The sequence below is a fragment of the Patiria miniata genome, unplaced genomic scaffold (assembly GCF_015706575.1).
Source record: "Patiria miniata isolate m_02_andy unplaced genomic scaffold, ASM1570657v1 HiC_scaffold_1, whole genome shotgun sequence".
NCBI lineage: Eukaryota > Metazoa > Echinodermata > Asteroidea > Valvatida > Asterinidae > Patiria > Patiria miniata.
In genome coordinates, this window is record NW_024037047.1 from 24,369,036 (window position 1) to 24,390,680 (window position 21,645).

The following is a 21,645-nucleotide window of genomic DNA, read 5'->3' on the forward strand; positions in this document are numbered from 1 at the left end:
GTTACAACATATACTAGCTGCGTGTTTTGAACACTTACTTTCTCCGTCATCTCCATCAGTAAATAAGAGAACACCTTAGAACTGCCTCAAGAAGATGAAAATGGGCAGAACTTTCTCCGTTCATCTAGGCCCAAAAGACTCCACAATCTAGCTGATCGCCTTAGATATGAAATACTCAGGCAGACTAAACAACAACGGGTCACTATTAAAGTTTCTGTCTTCAGATGAGTACAGGAGGAAGGTGAAGGCTGCATGCGAGAAAGATACATAAACAAATGGAAATGACAGGGCCGGAGTAAGACGAAGAGCTGGCCTCATACTACTGTTGCGATACTTATTTGATATAAATATGGTGTGGAAAGGACGGCTGTAAGGGGAGAAGGGAGGCCGTTTGTTTCATTCTTATTGTTTTTTTAAAAATGATAATTACGAACGACAGGAACTCCTTTACTCGAATCCTGTTGTTTACCAACATATAAACTATACCTGTTTTCAAAGTAATCTGATTAGATATTTCCTTCTGTAACTTTTTTCTATACTTTCCTTCAACGCCCGCACCTTGAATGGCCTTCTGGTCTTGTGAAGGGCGTTTTCCATCAAAAGTCTAATTAGTCAAACCAGTCATTCAATCATCCAGTCATCAAATCATCCAATCATCCCATCATCGAGTCATGCAATCATCTTATCATCCAGTCATCCAATCATCCAATCATCGAGTCATCCAATCATCCAATCATCCATCATCAAATCATCAACTCATGACATCGAATCATCAAATCACCCAATCATCCAATCACCCAGTCATCGAATCATCAAATCATCCAATCATCCAATCATCCAATCATCCAATCATCCAATCATCCAATCATCCAATCATCCAGTCATCCAATCATCCAATCATCCAATCATCCAATCATCCAATCATCCAATCATCCAATTATCCTGTCATCCAATCACAAATATACGTCTACTTACTTCTGTGTGTCCTTCTACTTGAAATATGGCATCTTTTGTTTCTGTGTTCAACGATTCTCTGGAGCAGTCTGATCCCACTTACTATCGGCTGATAAGCCCAAAGTTTTCATGAGTGAAGTGTTGGAATGGCTGGTTAACAGGCGTTTTTTTTATTATTTGGAGGACCACAATCGTCGAGGTGATGTGCAGTATGTCTTCTAGCATCAACTTACAGGGCACGTTTTGCACCCTAATCTTTTCCAGGCATATGAAAATGAAATTGAGGAAGTTGCAAAGACCACCTTTTAGAAAGAAAATGCACTTCGTCTCGAATAACTGCAGGAATGTCCATCGGAAAGTGCACTTCACACAACTTGATCTCCATCCTTCAACAAGTATCTACGTTCAGCAACACCAAACTCATCAGGACTAAATTAAGATTCACTCACTGAGCTGTCTCCGATCCAAAGAGTTTAATCAGACAGTTAGCAGGATATTGACCACTCCAGATTCTCAATCTACATCAGATTAATCGGTCAGTTAATATAACCCAAGAAGATTGAGGAGTCACAACCCAGGCCCAACAGACTCGACAAACACCATCAGCAGAATCAGTTTAGCCCTCAGGATTCGGCAGTTTCAAACCATTTGCAGCTGTCTCCAAACCAATCAGTTACAACATATACTAGCTGCGTGTTTTGAACACTTACTTTCTCCGTCATCTCCATCAGTAAATAAGAGAACACCTAGAACTGCCTCAAGAAGATGAAAATGGGCAGAACTTTCTCCGATCATCAAGGCCCAAAAGACTCCACAAAATAGCTGATCGCCTTAGATATGAAATACTCAGGCAGACTAAACAACAACGGGTCACTATTAAAGTTTCTGTCTTCAGATGAGTACAGGAGGAAGGTGAAGGCTGCATGCGAGAAAGATACATAAACAAATGGAAATGGCAGGGCCGGAGTAAGACGAAGAGCTGGCCTCATACTACTGTTGCGATACTTATTTGATATAAATATGGAGTGGAAAGGACGGCTGTAAGGGGAGAAGGGAGGCCGTTTGTTTTATTCTTATTGTTTTTTAAAAGATAATTACGAACGACAGGAACTCCTTTACTCGAATCCTGTTGTTTACCAACATATAAACTATACCTGTTTTCAAAGAAATCTGATTAGATATTTTCTTCTGTAACTTGTTTCTATACTTTTCTTCAAGCCCCGCACCTTGAATGGCCTTCTGGTCTTGTGAAGGGCGTTTCCCCATCAAAAGTCTAATTAGTCAAATCAGTCATTCAATCATCCAGTCATCAAATCATCCAATCATCCCATCATCGAGTCATGCAATCATCTTATCATCCAGTCATCCAATCATCCATTCATCGAGTCATCCAATCATCAAATCATCCATCATCAAATCATCAACTCATGACATCGAATCATCAAATCACCCAATCATCCAATCACCCAGTCATCGAATCATCAAATCATCAAATCATCAAATCATCCAATCATCCAATCATCCAATCATCCAATCATCCAATCATCCAATCATCCAATCATCCAATTATCCTGTCATCCAACCACAAATCTACGTCTACTTACGTCTGTATGTCCTTCTACTTGAAATATGGCATCTGTTATTTCTGTGTTCAACGATTCTCTGGAGCAGTCTGATCCCACTTACTATCGGATTATAAGCCCAATGTTTTCATGAGTGAAGTGTTGGAATGGCTGGTTAACAGGCGTTTTTCTATTATTTGGAGGACCACAATCGTCGAGGTGATGTTCAGTATGTCTTCTAGCCTTAACTTACAGGGCACGTTTTGCACCCTAATCTTTTCCAGGCATATGAAAGTGAAATTGAGGAAGTTGCAAAGACCACCTTTTAGGAAGAAAATGCACTTCGTCTCGAATAACTGCAGGAATGTCCATCAGAAAGTGTACTTCACACAACTTGATCTCCATCCTTCAACAAGTATCTACGTTCAGCAACTCCAAACTCATCAGGACTAAATTAAGATTCACTCACTGAGCTGTCTCCGATCCAAAGAGTTTAATCAGACAGTTAGCAGGATATTGACCACTCCAGATTCTCAATCTACATCAGATTAATCGGTCAGTTAATATAACCCAAGAAGATTGAGGAGTCACAACGAAGGCCCAACAGACTCGACGAACACCATCAGCAAAATCAGCTAAGCCCTCAGGATTCGGCAGTTTCAAACCATTTGCATCTGTCTCCGAACCAATCACTTACAACATATACTAGCTGCGTGTTTTGAACACTTACTTTCTCCGTCATCTCCATCAGTAAATAAGAGAACACCTTAGAACTGCCTCAAGAAGATGAAAATGGGCAGAACTTTCTCCGTTCATCTAGGCCCAAAAGACTCCACAATCTAGCTGATCGCCTTAGATATGAAATACTCGGGCAGACTTAACAACAACGGGTCACTATTAAAGTTTCTGTCTTCAGATGAGTACAGGAGGAAGGTGAAGGCTGCATGCGAGAAAGATACATAAACAAATGGAAATGGCAGGGCCGGAGTAAGACGAAGAGCTGGCCTCATACTACTGTTGCGATACTTATTTGATATAAATATGGTGTGGAAAGGACGGCTGTAAGGGGAGAAGGGAGGCCGTTTGTTTTATTCTTATTGTTTTTTTAAAGATAATTACGAACGACAGGAACTCCTTTACTCGAATCCTGTTGTTTACCAACATATAAACTATACCTGTTTTCAAAGAAATCTGATTAGATATTTTCTGCTGTAACTTTTTTCTATACTTTCCTTTAAGCCCCGCACCTTGAATGGCCTTCTGGTCTTGTGAAGGGCGTTTCCCCATCAAAAGTCTAATTAGTCAAACCAGTCATTCAATCATCCAGTCATCAAATCATCCAATCATCCAATCATCGAATCATGCAATCATTTAATCATCCAGTCATTCAATCATCCAGTCATCCAATCATCCAATCATCAAATCATCCATCATCAAATCATCAACTCATGACATCGAATCATCCAATCACCCAATCATCGAATCATCAAATCATCAAATCATCCAATCATCCAATCATCCAATCATCCAATCATCCAATCATCCAATCATCCAATCATCCAATCATCCAATCATCCAATCATCCAATCATCCAATCATCCAATCATCCAATTATCCTGTCATCCAATCACAAATCTACGTCTACCAACTTCTGTGTGTCCTTCTACTTGAAATATGGCATCTGTTGTTTCTGTGTTCAACGATTCTCTGGAGCAGTCTGATCCCACTTACTATCGGCTAATAAGCCCAATGTTTTCATGAGTGAAGTGTTGGAATGGCTGGTTAACAGGCGGTTTTTTTTATTATTTGGAGGTCCACAATCGTCGAGGTGATGCTCAGTATGTCCTCTAGCATTAACTTACAGGGCACGTTTTGCACCCTCATCTTTTCCAGGCATATGAAAATGAAATTGAGGAAGTTGGAAAGACCACCTTTTAGAAAGAAAATGCACTTCGTCTCGAATAACTGCAGGAATGTCCATCAGAAAGTGCACTTCACACAACTTGATCTCCATCCTTCAACAAGTATCTACGTTCAGCAACACCAAACTCATCAGGACTAAATTAAGATTCACTCACTGAGCTGTCTCCGATCCAAGGAGTTTAATCAGACAGTTAGCAGGATATTGACCACTCCAGATTCTCAATCTACATCAGATTAATCGTCAGTTAATATAACCCAAGAAGATTGAGGAGTCACAACAAAGGCCCAACAGACTCGACAAACACCATCAGCAGAATCAGTTAAGCCCTCAGGTTTCGGCAGTTTCAAACCATTTGCAGCTGTCTCCGAACCAATCAGTTACAACATATACTAGCTGCGTGTTTTGAACACTTACTTTCTCCGTCATCTCCATCAGTAAATAAGAGAACGCCTTAGAACTGCCTCAAGAAGATGAAAAGGGGCAGAACTTTCTCCGTTCATCTAAGCCCAAAAGACTCCACAATCTAGCTGATCGCCTTAGATATGAAATACTCAGGCAGACTAAACAACAACGGGTCACTATTAACGTTTCTGTCTTCAGATGAGTACAGGAGGAAGGTGAAGGCTGCATGCGAGAAAGATACATAAACAAATGGAAATGACAGGGCCGGAGTAAGACGAATAGCTGGCCTCATACAACTGTTGCGATACTTATTTGATATAAATATGGTGTGGAAAGGACGGCTGTAAGGGGAGAAGGGAGGCCGTTTGTTTTATTCTTATTGTTTTTTTAAAGATTGATAATTACGAACGACAGGAACTCCTTTACTCGAATCCTGTTGTTTACTAACATATAAACTATACCTGTTTTCAAAGTAATCTGATTAGATATTTTCTTCTGTAACTTTTTTCTATACTTTCCTTCAACGCCCGCACCTTGAATAGCCTTCTGGTCTTGTGAAGGGCGTTTTCCATCAAAAGTCTAATTAGTCAAACCAGTCATTCAATCATCCAGTCATCAAATCATCCAATCATCCCATCATCGAGCCATGCAATCATCTTATCATCCAGTCATCCAATCATCCAATCATCGAGTCATCCAATCATCAAATCATCCATCATCAAATCATCAACTCATGACATCGAATCATCAAATCACCCAATCATCCAATCACCCAGTCATCGAATCATCCAATCATTCAATCATCCAATCATCCAATCATCCAATCATCCAATCATCCAATCATCCAATCATCCAATCATCCAATCATCCAATCATCCAATCATCCAATCATCCAATCATCCAATTATCCTGACATCCAATCACAAATCTACGTCTACTTACTTCTTTGTGTCCTTCTACTTGAAATATGGCATCTGTTGTTTCTGTGTTCAACGATTCTCTGGAGCAGTCTGATCCCACTTACTATCGGCTTATAAGCCCAATGTTTTCATGAGTGAAGTGTTGGAATGGCTGGTTAACAGGCGTTTTTTTAATTATTTGGAGGACCACAATCGTCGAGGTGATGTGCAGTATGTCTTCTAGCATCAACTTACAGGGCACGTTTTGCACCCTCATATTTTCCAGCCATATGAAAATGAAATTGAGGAAGTTGCAAAGACCACCTTTTGGAAAGAAAATGCACTTCGTCTCGAATAACTGCAGGAATGTCCATCAGAAAGTGCACTTCACACAACTTGATCTCCATCCTTCAACAAGTATCTACGTTCAGCAACTCCAAACTCATCAGGACTAAATTAAGATTCACTCACTGAGCTGTCTCCGATCCAAAGAGTTTAATCAGACAGTTAGCAGGATATTGACCACTCCAGATTCTCAATCTACATCAGATTAATCGGTCAGTTAATATAACCCAAGAAGATTGAGGAGTCACAACCAAGGCCCAACAGACTCGACGAACACCATCAGCAAAATCAGCTAAGCCCTCAGGATTCGGCAGTTTCAAACCATTTGCAGCTGTCTCCGAACCAATCAGTTACAACATATACTAGCTGCGTGTTTTGAACACTTACTTTCTCCGTCATCTCCATCAGTAAATAATGGAACACCTTAGAACTGCCTCAAGAAGATGAAAATGGGCAGAACTTTCTCCGTTCATCTAGGCCCAAAAGACTCCACAATCTAGCTGATCGCTTTAGATATGAAATACTCAGGCAGACTAAACAACAACGGGTCACTATTAAAGTTTCTGTCTTCAGATGAGTACAGGAGGAAGGTGAAGGCTGCATGCGAGAAAGATACATAAACAAATGGAAATGACAGGGCCGGAGTAAGACGAAGAGCTGGCCTCATACTACTGTTGCGATACTTATTTGATATAAATATGGTGTGGAAAGGACGGCTGTAAGGGGAGAAGGGAGGCCGTTTGTTTTATGCTTATTGTTTTTTTAAAGATAATTACGAACGACAGGAACTTCTTTACTCGAATCCTGTTGTTTACCAACATATAAACTATACCTGTTTTCAAAGTAATCTGATTAGATATTTTCTTCTGTAACTTTTTTCTATACTTTCCTTCAACGCCCGCACCTTGAATGGCCTTCTGGTCTTGTGAAGGGCGTTTCCCATCAAAAGTCTAATTAGTCAAACCAGTCATTCAATCATCCAGTCATCAAATCATCCAATCATCCCGTCATCGAGTCATGCAATCATCTTATCATCCAGTCATCCAATCATCCAATCATCGAGTCATCCAATCATCAAATCATCCATCATCAAATCATCAACTCATGACATCGAATCATCAAATCACCCAATCATCCAATCACCCAGTCATCGAATCATCAAATCATCAAATCATCAAATCATCCAATCACCCAATCATCGAATCATCCAATCATCCAATCATCCAATCATCCGATCATCCAATCATCCAATCATCCAATCATCCAATCATCCAATCATCCAATTATCCTGTCATCCAATCACAAATCTACGTCTACTTACTTCTGTGTGTCCTTCTACTTGAAATATGGCATCTGTTGTTTCTGTGTTCAACGATTCTCTGGAGCAGTCTGATCCCACTTACTATCGGCTTATAAGCCCAATGTTTTCATGAGTGAAGTGTTGGAATGGCTGGTTAACAGGCGTTTTTCTATTATTTGGAGGACCACAATCGTCGAGGTGATGTTCAGTATGTCTTCTAGCCTTAACTTACAGGGCACGTTTTGCACCCTAATCTTTTCCAGGTATATGAAAATGAAATTGAGGAAGTTGCAAAGACCACCTTTTAGGAAGAAAATGCACTTCGTCTCGAATAACTGCAGGAATGTCCATCAGAAAGTGCTCTTCACACAACTTGATCTCCATCCTTCAACAAGTATCTACGTTCAGCAACTCCAAACTCATCAGGACTAAATTAAGATTCACTCACTGAGCTGTCTCCGATCCAAGGAGTTTAATCAGACAGTTAGCAGGATTTGACCACTCCAGATTCTCAATCTACATCAGATTAATCGGTCAGTTAATATAACCCAAGAAGATTGGGGAGTCACAACCCAGGCCCAACAGACTCGACAAACACCATTAGCAAAATCAGCTAAGCCCTCAGGATTCGGCAGTTTCAAACCATTTGCAGCTGTCTCCGAACCAATCACTTACAACATATACTAGCTGCGTGTTTTGAACACTTACTTTCTCCGTCATCTCCATCAGTAAATAAGAGAACACCTTAGAACTACCTCAAGAAGATGAAAATGGGCAGAACTTTCTTCGTTCATCTAGGCCCAAAAGACTCCACAATCTAGCTGATCGCCTTAGATATGAAATACTCGGGCAGACTAAACAACAACGGGTCACTATTAAAGTTTCTGTCTTCAGATGAGTACAGGAGGAAGGTGCAGGCTGCATGCGAGAAAGATACATAAACAAATGGAAATGACAGGGCCGGAGTAAGACGAAGAGCTGGCCTCATACTACTGTTGCGATACTTATTTGATATAAATATGGTGTGGAAAGGACGGCTGTAAGGGGAGAAGGGAGGCCGTTTGTTTTATTCTTATTGTGTTTTTTTTTAAAGATAACTACGAACGACAGGAACTCCTTTACTCGAATCCTGTTGTTTACCAACATATAAACTATACCTATTTTCAAAGTAATCTGATTAGATATTTTCTTCTGTAACTTTTTTCTATACTTTCCTTCAACGCCCGCACCTTGAATGGCCTTCTGGTCTTGTGAAGGGCGTTTTCCATCAAAAGTCTAATTAGTCAAACAAGTCATTCAATCATCCAGTCATCAAATCATCCAATCATCCCATCATCGAGTCATGCAATCATCTTATCATCCAGTCATCCAATCATCCAATCATCGAGTCATCCAATCATCAAATCATCAAATCATCAACTCATGACATCGAATCATCAAATCACCCAATCATCCAATCATCCAATCATCCAATCATCCAATCATCCAATCATCCAATCATCCAATCATCCAATCATCCAATCATCCAATCATCCAATTATCCTGTCATCCAAATCACAAATCTACGTCTACTTACTTCTGTGTGTCCTTCTACTTGAAATATGGCATCTGTTGGTTCAACGATTCTCTGGAGCAGTCTGATCCCACTTACTATCGGCTTATAAGCCCAATGTTTTCATGAATGAAGTGTTGGAATGGCTGGTTAACAGGCTTTTTTTATTATTTGGAGGACCACAATCGTCGAGGTGATGTGCAGTATGTCTTCTAGCATCAACTTACAGGGCACGTTTTGCACCCTCATCTTTTCCAGGCATATGAAAATGAAATTGAGGAAGTTGGAAAGACCACCTTTTAGAAAGAAAATGCACTAAGTCTCGAATAACTGCAGGAATGTCCTTCAGAAAGTGCACTTCACACAACTTGATCTCCATCCTTCAACAAGTATCTACGTTCAGCAACACCAAACTCATCAGGACTAAATTAAGATTCACTCACTGAGATGTCTCCGATCTAAGGAGTTTAATCAGACAGTTAGCAGGATATTGACCACTCCAGATTCTCAATCTACATCAGATTAATCGGTCAGTTAATATAACCCAAGAAAATTGAGGAGTCACAACCAAGGCCCAACAGACTCGACAAACACCATCCGCAGAATCAGTTAAGCCCTCAGGATTCGGCAGTTTCAAACCATTTGCAGCTGTCTCCGAACCAATCAGTTACAACATATAGTAGCTGCGTGTTTTGAACACTTACTTTCTCCGTCATCTCCATCAGTAAATAAGAGAACGCCTGAGAACTGCCTCAAGAAGATGAAAAGGGGCACAACTTTCTCCGTTCATCTAAGCCCAAAAGACTCCACAATCTAGCTGATCGCCTTAGATATGAAATACTCAGGCAGACTAAACAACAACGGGTCACTATTAAAGTTTCTGTCTTCAGATGAGTACAGGAGGAAGGTGAAGGCTGCATGCGAGAAAGATACATAAACAAATGGAAATGACAGGGCCGGAGTAAGACGAAGAGCTGGCCTCATACTACTGTTGCGATACTTATTTGATATAAATATGGTGTGGAAAGGACGGCTGTAAGGGGAGAAGGGAGGCCGTTTGTTTTATTCTTATTGTTTTTTTAAAGATAATTACGAACGACAGGAACTCCTTTAATCGAATCCTGTTGTTTACCAACATATAAACTATACCTGTTTTCAAAGTAATCTGATTAGATATTTTCTTCTGTAACTTTTTTCTATACTTTCCTTCAACGCCCGCACCTTGAATGGCCTTCTGGTCTTGTGAAGGGCGTTTCCCATCAAAAGTCTAATTAGTCAAACCAGTCATTCAATCATCCAGTCATCAAATCATCCAATCATCCCATCATCGAGTCATGCAATCATCTTATCATCCAGTCATCCAATCATCCAATCATCGAGTCATCCAATCATCCAATCATCCATCATCAAATCATCAACTCATGACATCGAATCATCAAATCACCCAATCATCCAATCACCCAGTCATCGAATCATCAAATCATCAAATCATCAAATCATCCAATCATCCAATCATCCAATCATCCAATCATCCAATCATCCAATCATCCAATCATCCAATCATCCAATCATCCAATTATCCTGTCATCCAATCACAAATCTACGTCTACTCACTTCTGTGTGTCCTTCTACTTGAAATATGGCATCTGTTGTTTCTGTGTTCAACGATTCTCTGGAGCAGTCTGATCCCACTTACTATCGGCTTATAAGCCCAATGTTTTCATGAATGAAGTGTTGGAATGGCTGGTTAACAGGCGTTTTCTTATTATTTGGAGGACCACAATCGTCGAGGTGATGTGCAGTATGTCTTCTAGCATCAACTTACAGGGCACGTTTTGCACCCTCATCTTTTCCTGGCATATGAAAATGAAATTGAGGAAGTTGGAAAGACCACCTTTTAGAAAGAAAATGCACTAAGTCTCGAATAACTGCAGGAATGTCCTTCAGAAAGTGCACTTCACACAACTTGATCTCCATCCTTCAACAAGTATCTACGTTCAGCAACACCAAACTCATCAGGACTAAATTAAGATTCACTCACTGAGCTGTCTCCGATCTAAAGAGTTTAATCAGACAGTTAGCAGGATATTGACCACTCCAGATTCTCAATCTACATCAGATTAATCGGTCAGTTAATATAACCCAAGAAGATTGAGGAGTCACAACCAAGGCCCAACAGACTCGACAAACACCATCCGCAAAATCAGTTAAGCCCTCAGGATTCGGCAGTTTCAAACCATTTGCAGCTGTCTCCGAACCAATCAGTTACAACATATACTAGCTGCGTGTTTTGAACACTTACTTTCTCCGTCATCTCCATCAGTAAATAAGAGAACGCCTGAGAACTGCCTCAAGAAGATGAAAATGGGCAGAACTTTCTCCGTTCATCTAAGCCCAAAAGACTCCACAATCTAGCTGATCGCCTTAGATATGAAATACTCAGGCAGACTAAACAAAAACGGGTCACTATTAAAGTTTCTGTCTTCAGATGAGTACAGGAGGAAGGTGAAGGCTGCATGCGAGAAAGATACATAAACAAATGGAAATGACAGGGCCGGAGTAAGACGAAGAGCTGGCCTCATACTACTGTTGCGATACTTATTTGATATAAATATGGTGTGGAAAGGACGGCTGTAAGGGGAGAAGGGAGGCCGTTTGTTTTATTCTTATTGTTTTTTTAAAGATAATTACGAACGACAGGAACTCCTTTAATCGAATCCTGTTGTTTACCAACATATAAACTATACCTGTTTTCAAAGTAATCTGATTAGATATTTTCTTCTGTAACTTTTTTCTATACTTTCCTTCAACGCCCGCACCTTGAATGGCCTTCTGGTCTTGTGAAGGGCGTTTCCCATCAAAAGTCTAATTAGTCAAACCAGTCATTCAATCATCCAGTCATCAAATCATCCAATCATCCCATCATCGAGTCATGCAATCATCTTATCATCCAGTCATCCAATCATCCAATCATCGAATCATCCAATCACCCAATCATCCAATCACCCAGTCATCGAATCATCCAATCATCCAATCATCCAATCATCCAATCATCCAATCATCCTGTCATCCAATCACAAATCTACGTCTACTTTCTTCTGTGTGTCCTTCTACTTGAAATATGGCATCTGTTGTTTCTGTGTTCAACGATTCTCTGGAGCAGTCTGATCCCACTTACTATCGGCTTATAAGCCCAATGTTTTCTTTCCTTCAACGCCCGCACCTTGAATGGCCTTCTGGTCTTGTGAAGGGCGTTTTCCATCAAAAGTCTAATTAGTCAAACCAGTCATTCAATCATCCAGTCATCAAATCATCCAATCATCCCGTCATCGAGTCATGCAATCATCTTATCATCCATTCATCCAATCATCCAATCATCGAGTCATCCAATCATCCAATCATCCATCATCAAATCATCAACTCATGACATCGAATCATCAAATCACCCAATCATCCAATCACCCAGTCATCGAATCATCAAATCATCAAATCATCAAATCATCCAATCATCCAATCATCCAATCATCCAATCATCCAATCATCCAATCATCCAATCATCCAATCATCCAATTATCCTGTCATCCAATCACAAATCTACGTCTACTTACTTCTGTGTGTCCTTCTACTTGAAATATGGCATCTGTTGTTTCTGTGTTCAACGATTCTCTGGAGCAGTCTGATCCCACTTACTATCGGCTTATAAGCCCAATGTTTTCATGAATGAAGTGTTGGAATGGCTGGTTAACAGGCGTTTTCTTATTATTTGGAGGACCACAATCGTCGAGGTGATGTGCAGTATGTCTTCTAGCATCAACTTACAGGGCACGTTTTGCACCCTCATCTTTTCCTGGCATATGAAAATGAAATTGAGGAAGTTGGAAAGACCACCTTTTAGAAAGAAAATGCACTAAGTCTCGAATAACTGCAGGAATGTCCTTCAGAAAGTGCACTTCACACAACTTGATCTCCATCCTTCAACAAGTATCTACGTTCAGCAACACCAAACTCATCAGGACTAAATTAAGATTCACTCACTGAGCTGTCTCCGATCTAAAGAGTTTAATCAGACAGTTAGCAGGATATTGACCACTCCAGATTCTCAATCTACATCAGATTAATCGGTCAGTTAATATAACCCAAGAAGATTGAGGAGTCACAACCAAGGCCCAACAGACTCGACAAACACCATCCGCAAAATCAGTTAAGCCCTCAGGATTCGGCAGTTTCAAACCATTTGCAGCTGTCTCCGAACCAATCAGTTACAACATATACTAGCTGCGTGTTTTGAACACTTACTTTCTCCGTCATCTCCATCAGTAAATAAGAGAACGCCTGAGAACTGCCTCAAGAAGATGAAAATGGGCAAAACTTTCTCCGTTCATCTAAGCCCAAAAGACTCCACAATCTAGCTGATCGCCTTAGATATGAAATACTCAGGCAGACTAAACAAAAACGGGTCACTATTAAAGTTTCTGTCTTCAGATGAGTACAGGAGGAAGGTGAAGGCTGCATGCGAGAAAGATACATAAACAAATGGAAATGACAGGGCCGGAGTAAGACGAAGAGCTGGCCTCATACTATTGTTGCGATACTTATTTGATATAAATATGGTGTGGAAAGGACGGCTGTAAGGGGAGAAGGGAGGCCGTTTGTTTTATTCTTATTGTTTTTTTAAAGATAATTACGAACGACAGGAACTCCTTTAATCGAATCCTGTTGTTTACCAACATATAAACTATACCTGTTTTCAAAGTAATCTGATTAGATATTTTCTTCTGTAACTTTTTTCTATACTTTCCTTCAACGCCCGCACCTTGAATGGCCTTCTGGTCTTGTGAAGGGCGTTTCCCATCAAAAGTCTAATTAGTCAAACCAGTCATTCAATCATCCAGTCATCAAATCATCCAATCATCCCATCATCGAGTCATGCAATCATCTTATCATCCAGTCATCCAATCATCCAATCATCGAGTCATCCAATCATCAAATCATCCATCATCAAATCATCAACTCATGACATCGAATCATCAAATCACCCAATCATCCAATCACCCAGTCATCGAATCATCGAATCATCCAATCATCCAATCATCCAATCATCCAATCATCCAATCATCCTGTCATCCAATCACAAATCTACGTCTACTTTCTTCTGTGTGTCCTTCTACTTGAAATATGGCATCTGTTGTTTCTGTGTTCAACGATTCTCTGGAGCAGTCTGATCCCACTTACTATCGGCTTATAAGCCCAATGTTTTCTTTCCTTCAACGCCCGCACCTTGAATGGCCTTCTGGTCTTGTGAAGGGCGTTTCCCATCAAAAGTCTAATTAGTCAAACCAGTCATTCAATCATCCAGTCATCAAATCATCCAATCATCCCATCATCGAGTCATGCAATCATCTTATCATCCAGTCATCCAATCATCCAATCATCGAGTCATCCAATCATCAAATCATCCATCATCAAATCATCAACTCATGACATCGAATCATCAAATCACCCAATCATCCAATCACCCAGTCATCGAATCATCGAATCATCCAATCATCCAATCATCCAATCATCCAATCATCCAATCATCCTGTCATCCAATCACAAATCTACGTCTACTTACTTCTGTGTGTCCTTCTACTTGAAATATGGCATCTGTTGTTTCTGTGTTCAACGATTCTCTGGAGCAGTCTGATCCCACTTACTATCGGCTTATAAGCCCAATGTTTTCATGAGTGAAGTGTTGGAATGGCTGGTTAACAGGCGTTTTTCTATTATTTGGAGGACCACAATCGTCGAGGTGATGTGCAGTATGTCTTCTAGCATCAACTTACTACAGGGCACGTTTTGCACCCTCATCTTTTCCAGACATATGAAAATGAAATTGAGGAAGTTGGAAAGACCACCTTTTAGAAAGAAAATGCACTAAGTCTCGAATAACTGCAGGAATGTCCATCAGAAAGTGCACTTCAAACAACTTGATCTCCATCCTTCAACAAGTATCTACGTTCAGCAACTCCAAACTCATCAGGACTAAATTAAGATTCACTCACTGAGCTGTCTCCGATCCAAAGAGTTTAATCAGACAGTTAGCAGGATATTGACCACTCCAGATTCTCAATCTACATCAGATTAATCGGTCAGTTAATATAACCCAAGAAGATTGAGGAGTCACAACCAAGGCCCAACAGACTCGACAAACACCATCAGCAAAATCAGCTAAGCCCTCAGGATTCGGCAGTTTCAAACCATTTGCAGCTGTCTCCGAACCAATCAGTTACAACATATACTAGCTGCGTGTTTTGAACACTTACTTTCTCCGTCATCTCCATCAGTAAATAAGAGAACACCTTAGAACTGCCTCAAGAAGATGAAAATGGGCAGAACTTTCTCCGTTCATCTAGGCCCAAAAGACTCCACAATCTAGCTGATCGCCTTAAATATGAAATACTCAGGCAGACTAAACAACAACGGGTCACTATTAAAGTTCCTGTCTTCAGATGAGTACAGGAGGAAGGTGAAGGCTGCATGCGAGAAAGATACATAAACAAATGGAAATGACAGGGCCGGAGTAAGACGAAGAGCTGGCCTCATACTACTGTTGCGATACTTATTTGATATAAATATGGTGTGGAAAGGACGGCTGTAAGGGGAGAAGGGAGGCCGTTTGTTTTATTCTTATTGTTTTTTTTAAAGATTGATAATTACGAACGACAGGAACTCCTTTACTCGAATCCTGTTGTTTACCAACATATAAACTATACCTGTTTTCAAAGTAATCTGATTAGATATTTCCTTCTGTAACTTTTTTCTATACTTTCCTTCAACGCCCGCACCTTGAATAGCCTTCTGGTCTTGTGAAGGGCGTTTTCCATCAAAAGTCTAATTAGTCAAACCAGTCATTCAATCATCCAGTCATCAAATCATCCAATCATCCCATCATCGAGTCATGCAATCATCTTATCATCCAGTCATCCAATCATCCAATCATCGAGTCATCCAATCATCCAATCATCCATCATCAAATCATCAACTCATGACATCGAATCATCAAATCACCCAATCATCCAATCACCCAGTCATCGAATCATCAAATCATCAAATCATCCAATCATCCAATCATCCAATCATCCAATCATCCAATCATCCAATCATCCAATCATCCAATCATCCAATCATCCAATCATCCAATCATCCAATCATCCAATTATCCTGTCATCCAATCACAAATCTACGCCTACTTACTTCTGTGTGTCCTTCTACTTGAAATATGGCATCTGTTGTTTCTGTGTTCAACGATTCTCTGGAGCAGTCTGATCCCACTTACTATCGGCTTATAAGCCCAATGTTTTCATGAGTGAAGTGTTGGAATGGCTGGTTAACAGGCGTTTTTTTTTATTAATTGGAGGACCACAATCGTCGAGGTGATGTGCAGTATGTCTTCTAGCATCAACTTACAGGGCACGTTTTGCACCCTCATCTTTTCCAGGCATATGAAAATGAAATTGAGGAAGTTGGAAAGACCACCTTTTAGAAAGAAAATGCACTAAGTCTCGAATAACTGCAGGAATGTCCATCAGAAAGTGCACTTCAAACAACTTGATCTCCATCCTTCAACAAGTATCTACGTTCAGCAACTCCAAACTCATCAGGACTAAATTAAGATTCACTCACTGAGCTGTCTCCGATCCAAAGAGTTTAATCAGACAGTTAGCAGGATATTGACCACTCCAGATTCTCAATCTACATCAGATTAATCGGTCAGTTAATATAACCCAAGAAGATTGAGGAGTCACAACCAAGGCCCAACAGACTCGACAAACACCATCAGCAAAATCAGCTAAGCCCTCAGGATTCGGCAGTTTTCAAACCATTTGCAGCTGTCTCCGAACCAATCAGTTACAACATATACTAGCTGCGTGTTTTGAACACTTACTTTCTCCGTCATCTCCATCAGTAAATAAGAGAACGCCTTAGAACTGCCTCAAGAAGTTGAAAATGGGCAGAACTTTCTCCGTTCATCTAGGCCCAAAAGACTCCACAATCTAGCTGATCGCCTTAAATATGAAATACTCAGGCAGACTAAACAACAACGGGTCACTATAAAAGTTTCTGTCTTCAGATGAGTACAGGAGGAAGGTGAAGGCTGCATGCGAGAAAGATACATAAACAAATGGAAATGACAGGGCCGGAGTAAGACGAAGAGCTGGCCTCATACTACTGTTGCGATACTTATTTGATATAAATATGGTGTGGAAAGGACGGCTGTAAGGGGAGAAGGGAGGCCGTTTGTTTTATTCTTATTTTTTTTTTTAAAGATTGATAATTACGAACGACAGGAACTCCTTTACTCGAATCCTGTTGTTTACCAACATATAAACTATACCTGTTTTCAAAGTAATCTGATTAGATATTTCCTTCTGTAACTTTTTTCTATACTTTCCTTCAACGCCCGCACCTTGAATGGCCTTCTGGTCTTGTGAAGGGCGTTTTCCATCAAAAGTCTAATTAGTCAAACCAGTTATTCAATCATCCAGTCATCAAATCATCCAATCATCCCATCATCGAGTCATGCAATCATCTTATCATCCAGTCATCCAATCATCCAATCATCGAGTCATCCAATCATCCAATCATCCATCATCAAATCATCAACTCATGACATCGAATCATCAAATCACCCAATCATCCAATCACCCAGTCATCGAATCATCAAATCATCCAATCATCCAATCATCCAATCATCCAATCATCCAATCATCCAATCATCCAATCATCCAATTATCCAATCATCCAATCATCCAATCATCCAATCATCCAATCATCCAATCATCCAATCATCCAATCATCCTGTCATCCTGTCATCCAATCACAAATCTACGTCTACTTACTTCTGTGTGTCCTTCTACTTGAAATATGGCATCTGTTGTTTCTGTGTTCAACGATTCTCTGGAGCAGTCTGATCCCACTTACTATCGGCTTATAAGCCCAATGTTTTCATGAGTGAAGTGTTGGAATGGCTGGTTAACAGGCGTTTTTTTTATTATTTGGAGGACCACAATCGTCGAGGTGATGTGCAGTATGTCTTCTAGCATCAACTTACAGGGCACGTTTTGCACCCTCATCTTTTCCAGGCATATGAAAATGAAATTGAGGAAGTTGGAAAGACCACCTTTTAGAAAGAAAATGCACTTCGTCTCGAACAACTGCAGGAATGTCCATCAGAAAATGCACTTCACACAACTTGATCTCCATCCTTCAACAATTATCTACGTTCAGCAACACCAAACTCATCAGGACTAAATTAAGATTCACTCACTGAGCTGTCTCCGATCCAAGGAGTTTAATCAGACAGTTAGCAGGATATTGACCACTCCAGATTCTCAATCTCCATCAGGTTAATCGGTCAGTTAATATCACCCAAGAAGATTGAGGAGTCACAACCTAGGCCCAACAGACTCGACAAACACCATCAGCAGAATCAGCTAACCCCTCAGGATTCGGCAGTTTCAAGCCATTTGCAGCTATCTCCGAACCAATCAGTTACATCATATACTAGCTGCGTGTTTTGAACACTTACTTTCTCCGTCATCTCCATCAGTAAATAAGAGAACACCTTAGAACTGCCTCAAGAAGATGAAAATGGGCAGAACTTTCTCCGTTTATCTAGGCCCAAAAGACTCCACAATCTAGTTGATCGCCTTACATATGAAGTACTCGGGCAGACTAAACAACAATGGGTCACTATTAAAGTTTCTGTCTTCAGATGAGTACAGTAGGAAGGTGAAGGTTTCATGCGAGAAAAATAGATGAACAAATGGAAATTACATGGGCAGAGTAAGACGAAGAAATGGACTCAGATTACTATTGCATTACTTAGTTTTTAAATATATGGTGTAGAAAGGACGGCTGTAAGGGAAAAGAGAGGCCGTTTGTTTTATTATTACCATTGATGTATTCGTTGATAATTAGGTTCAGTATTAATTGCCAAAAGCTTGTTTTACTATTTTGAAATAATATTTCATTAATATTTAATGTATCTATTACAATAGTTACCACCGCCGCTGGTAGCGAAGCATCTACTACCACTCGCAGGACACATGAAAATTGAATTAAAGAAGTTTACCACTTTATCAAAAGAACATGCACTTTGTCCCGAACAACTGCAGGAATGTCCGTCAATATTGTGCACTTGATCTCTATCCATCAACCAGTAATCTCGGTTCAGAAACACCAAACTCATAAGGACTAAATTAAGATTCACTCCCTAAGCTGTCGCTAATCCAAGGAGTTATATCAGATAGTTAGCAGGATATTGACCACTCCAGATTCTCCATCTCCATCAGAAAAATCGGTCAGCTAATAACAACCCAAGAAGATTGCAGAGTCACATTTATAGCTCAATCCAGGCCGAACAGACTCGACAAACACCTTCATCAGAAACAGCTAACCACTCAGGATTCGGCTGTTTCAAACCATTTGCAGCTGTCTGCGAGCCAACCAGTTACATCAGATAATAATCTTCGTGTTTTGAACACTCCATCTCCATCAGAAAAAAAGTAGAACATCTTAGAACTACCTCAAGAAGATGAAAACGGGCGGAACTGCTTTCGTCAATTTAGGTCCAAAAGACTCCACACTATAGTTGATCGTCAATCAGTTACATCATATACCAGCTGCGTGTTTTGAACACTTACTTTCTCCGTCATCTCCATCAGTAAATAAGAGAACACCTTAGAACTGCCTCAAGAAGATGGAAATGGGCAGAACTTTCTCCGTTCATCTAGGCCCAAAAGACTCCACAATCTAGCTGATCGCCTTACATATGAAGTACTCGGGAAGACTGATCAACAGCGGGTCACTAAAGTTTCTGTCTTCAGATGAGTACAAGAGGAAGGTGAAGGCTGCATCCCAGAAAGATACGTGAACAAATGGAAATGGCATGGCCAGAGTACGACGAGGAGCTAGCCTCAGATTACTGTTGCGATACTTATTTGATAAATATATGGTGTGGAAAGGACGGCTGTAAGGGGAGAAGGGAGGCCGTTTGTTTTATTCTTACTATTTATTTATTTATTGATAATTAGGTAATAACAATGCTTAATTGCCAAAGGCTTGTTTACTGTTCTGATTTAATCTATCACAATAATCACCACCGCTCCTGGTACTGATCAGACTTTTTTGATAATTAGCTGTCCTTTCGTCGTTTTATTTATGGTGTGGAAAGGATGGCTGTGAGGGGAAAAGGTAGGCCATTTGTAATCGTAATATTTAAGTACAAGTCTCTCTTTGAATACTTCAGTTCGAAATTGTTTTAATCGTTTTGTATTTAATGTTGCTTCAATATTAAAATGGTTAAGCCTGTTTGTAATCTCTGTTTAGCGCTGCTTGCCACGAGTAAGACAGTCTGTCAGGCTGCAAGTTTTAATGAAATTCAAAAAGTTGGTTTAGGAGAATTCTAATTTCTGGGTTCACGTGTGTTATTTTGGCAGTTTTTTGTTGGGAGGATCCATGGCGTAATGTCAGATTGTAATGGAATGGTATCAATTTTGTGAATTTTAAATATATATATTGATACCATGTTCAAAGTGCTTATTAGGTTTTAAAGAATACATAGAAATTAAGAATCTGAAGTAGGAAATGTTGAATTGCTAACGAAGAGATGGTATACACTATATATACCCAAAATTATTATTTAATGAGTCGGACATTAATTTTTAATGATTAATGAAATGTTATCACTTTTTTACCGCTTGATCTTTTCTGGCTTTGATTTGTTTTTGTAAGTGCTAGTGATAGTTGCTGTATGACCTAGTGAAAAAGATTGTTTAATTAACTTTTTTATAGTAGGATGGATAATGTATATCAGTGATATTTCAGTGACGTGTATTTTACGGGTTCACTGCTCAGTTACGACTGGGTTTTGTAATTTAGTATCTATTTTTTTGGTAGTTACTACTTATTAATTGTAATATATCGATTGAATTACGATCGTTTTGATTTTTACGAATAATCGGAAGAAAAATCACAAATAACGATTCGGTCTAGAAAATAATCAAAACCGTACTGTCAATCATTTTTTATACAATCGATTCTTTACCGCATGAAAAGCAACTGATTTTACCGCAGTGCGTATCGTTTTCCACACAACCGACGATTGATCGTTTCGTGTTATGCCGTACGTGAATGTAAAACAAAATGGACAGTATATGTAACTCGTGTATCAGATATATTTATTAGGGATGAATGTGATATATCACCAATGATGGATATTTCTTAAGGTATAATTGATCAATATGACTGGTTTCCGTAGATTAGTATCTTAATCGATTTAAACGCAGTGTCTATTGATGCGTACTTGCAATTACAGTGGTCATTGTATCGATTCATTGACGATCGGTTTCACGATATCGACAATTGAAATTAGATTGATACAAAATCCATGGATATTGGTGTCATCATTCAAAATGTATTCACGACTTATTTTTCGAACATTCATTAAAGTGTTATTATTATCGATTGGTCAGTAATCAGACTTGTTTTTCAATTAGTAGTTGCCTTTTCGTCGATTCATTTATGGTGTGGAAAGGATGGCTGTAAGGGGAGAAGGGAGGCCATTTGTAATCGTAATTTTTAAGTGCAGGTCCCTTTGTGAATACTTTATTCCAAATTGTTTTAATCGTTTTACAATATTTAAATGTTTAAGTCTGTTTGTA

The 21,645-nt window shown here is 39.7% G+C and overlaps 1 long non-coding RNA gene across 1 annotated transcript; it reads right to left on the reverse strand.

Annotated features, from left to right (window-relative positions):
- Positions 1-422: 422 nt before the first annotated feature.
- On the reverse strand, positions 423-12,256 carry LOC119726392. The gene is made up of 2 exons (XR_005270826.1): positions 12,162-12,256; positions 423-558 (listed from the first exon to the last, which is right to left on the reverse strand). It is a non-coding gene; the product is annotated as an uncharacterized LOC119726392 (long non-coding RNA).
- Between the last annotated feature and the right edge of the window lie 9,389 nt (positions 12,257-21,645).